Genomic DNA, 3532 nt, shown 5'->3' with positions numbered 1-3532 from the left:
CTTCTGCCAACAGCAATAATGATACCTAGTTGTCCTGGACAAAGGATGTAAAACATTGAAGGTACTGTACAAGTGTCTGATTAGTTCTTTCTGTTTGTCCCTTAGTTTGGGGGTGGTAAGCTAAAGACAAGGACAATCCAATATTCAAAACCTCACACCTCCAAAAGCGAGAAGTGAATTGGACTCATCGATCAGAGATAATGTTTGCAGGTACCCCATGCAGCCTCACAATTTCCTTACTGAACACCCGGGCGGTTTCCATGGCACAAGGTGTATTCCTTAGAGGCAAAAAATGGGCCATTTTAGACAATCGGTCTACCACAACGAAAAGAGCTATACATCCTTCAGAAGGTGGACATTCTACTATGAAATTCATAGATATAATTTTCCATGGTCTCAGGAACTGGCAAGAGTTTGAGTAGACCCCAAGCTTTGCTTCTTGCAGCCTTACTCCAGGTACAGATAGTACATGAAATGTCAGTAGAAACAGCGCCAACAATCTACATAGAAAAAAGAGCAGCACTCCTAACCAAAGAAAGGTACATGATGTATGCAAATAAAGGAATGCGCTAAATAGTGAATAAACACCAAGAAATATTAAATAAAATAATATGGGTCATCATATAACTGAGCCATTGCTTCAAAGAAGGCAGACATGATGTGCAGCTGAGAATTGGTTTCTTCAAGAAGTCGGTGGGCCCAGGACTGTGGCTCACCTTGAAGTAATGAAATGATGAACCCAACTTTGGTGGATTCCAGAGAGAAAGTTTGTGGATTCAGGGAGAAGTACAATTGACATGCGTTTTGGAATGCCCAGAATTTACTTTGATCTCCCGAAAATCTTTCTGGTGTGGGGACCTTGGGTTAAAGGAGGTAGCATCACCATGTTGGGTGCAGAAGCAGATCATGTAGGAGCCGTAGCATAAGAGGAAGTGGACATTGTCACAGGACTTGCAGATGTAGCAAGAGATTGTACCCACTCTTCCAACTGGACATACTCCTCTTGAAGAGACTTGACAGCTTGAGTCAGGGCAGCAAGATGCTGGCACATCTCATCCATGGAGAGGATCCTCCTGCAGGCTCAGATATGGCTGTCTGATACTGTTACGTACCTTGCCTGTGAGCCTGATGGCAGAGGAAGGCCTCTCATACAGCTCTGGCTCGGGGGCCACTGAAGGTGGAACAGCAACCACAAGAGCACAGCGGGGTATGAGTGCCTGGTCAGTCCTGTAGTCTGTGCAGAAATTCTTGGCACTTCACTGGCAGATAGGACAGCTGGACCAGCTGGCAGAAGAGCAGGCTGGTAGCGGCAGATGTCACAGATGGACAGGCTGGTGGCAGAGCAGGCTGGCAGTGGGCAGACATCAGAGTGGGGCAGGCTGGTAGCAGACCAGACTGGTAAAAGAGCAGTCTGGCAGTGGAGCAGGCTGGTAGCAGGCAGACATCACAGCAGGAGAGGTAGGTTGCAGAGCAGAGTAGCACGCTGTATGCAGAGTCAGACAGGCCGGGTCGGTAACGAATAAACAGATCAGGCATAAAAACAGGCAGAAGAATAGTTGGGTCACAGGCCAAGGTCAGTAATGGTGGGAGCAGATCAAGCAGAGTCAGAAGGCAGAGGCGGAGTCCAAGAAGCAAGCCGGGGTCAATCACAGGTATCACTCATAGGAATAGGCACAAGAATACAGGAGGGGGAGCTGCAGATCAGACAGCACAAGCTAATAGTGCTGCTGGGTTTAAATAGTCTTATTGGTGCCAACATTAGCAACGAACGCACATGCGCACGACTATGCACAGCAGAACGGGCCCCCGCACATCTGCGCCTGCGCCATTGTGTAAGCCCAGAGACTTCAGCCGCACTATGGCGAGCATCTTCCTGACACAGTGGCAAGATAGTTTTGGACTTGCCACCCTTTTTTATATGAGATACCACTTATACGTAAACAATTTTTATACAAGCGTGCCACTATTTAGACATTTGTACAGTCTTGGAATTGGCTCATGTGGCACCGTGCGGTCTAATCCTCGGGGCTTCCCACAACAGCTTGTAAACACCTGGCTTAGAAAGGTGTAGAAAGCCTGCTTAAAAATGATTAATTGCTCACGGTGAAGTGGAAGGACAAACAGGATGTTTTCACTCTGTCTTCCATGCATGCAGACACGAGAGTCCAACATTGCACAAATTTGGTGTTGTTCAGAAGCCTCTCTGTGTCCATGACTATAACCTTAACATGGGATGGGTAGACTTCAATGACCAGATGATGAAGCCGTACTTAGTTTCCCAAAAAGCCAGATGCTGGTACAAAAACTGTGTGTATATTTGTTTCAATTGACTATGTACAACGCTTTTGTGCTTTACAAAGCAACTGGATGAAGTGGATTCTAACTAAAATTTCAGGAAGAGATCATCATGGCTCTATTGTATCCAGAAGGTGCTGTGGCCCAAACCCTCAACCCAGATGCAGTGAGCCGGCTGCACGAGAGGCATTTTCCTGATGTCATTCCTGGTACCCCAACTCAAAAGTCACCCCCTAAAAAATGTTTCTGTAGCAGACATGGAATTTGATGTGACACCTGCTTTTTCTGTCCCTGCTGTCCTGGCCAACCTGATCTCTGCCACAAGGACTGCTTCTGTCGCTACCGCACACTAGTGAAGTATTAATATAGGGTATAGCACGGCACAGTCTTGGGTACATATTTACACAGAGTCTTGAAAGATGTTAGGTAGTCAGGAAACTGGCTACCGCATTTTCATAGACCCTAAAATCTGAAAAGTTTACAGTTTAAAATTTAAAAAATAAACAAGCCAAAAATAGTTGTCTTTTTATTGAGTTACTGTTTTATTGCAACTGTTTTATTGTTAATTTCTGTTATTTTCTTTGCAGAAATGTCATTCAACTGCATCACCCATCTGTTTATTCTGACAGCAACAGGGTGTGCTCTCAGCATATACGTCAGTGAGTGCAGCGCTGCTGGATGAGACTTATCATCCACAGGTAAAAAAAGAACATATATGCTCAAGCATGGGGGCCTGGGGTGGTCAGTGGGTAGATTGCTTCTATGCGTCGGTATATACATTTTTCATATTTTTTTGGCACAGATTTCGATAAAAATGCTGTTTTTTTTTTAGTTAATGTTCTATTGGTGTGTATAGTGCTTGTGAGCAACTATGGTGACTTTCAATTGTGCTAAATTTAATCAAATAAATCAAATGAATACACATTTGGTTTGCTGAACAAAGGTTTTTTCTTATCAAAAAGGCACAATTTAATTTTATGAAATGTGAGTAGTAATATGCACCTTATATGAATAAAACACTTAAGAGGATAAGGCACGATGTGTTTTTTTTTCTTCTTTTCTGACACTACTTATGTGGAGTTCTGCAGGGGGCATAAGGAGGAATTAGGCCCCTGGAGGTGAGAAGAAGGAATCCATCCATCCAAAACCAATACAGGGATCAGTGCATTGGTGAGACACCAGGTGGAAAATAAGAATATTACAATGTTATATCATCAGAGAAGGATTTCTGGAGCAG

This window comes from Staurois parvus, unplaced genomic scaffold, assembly GCF_062004578.1.
Source record: "Staurois parvus isolate SC_StPar_1 unplaced genomic scaffold, SC_StPar_1.0 ptg001110l, whole genome shotgun sequence".
In the NCBI taxonomy this organism is placed as follows: domain Eukaryota; kingdom Metazoa; phylum Chordata; class Amphibia; order Anura; family Ranidae; genus Staurois; species Staurois parvus.
Note: the sequence above shows the minus strand (reverse complement) of the source record.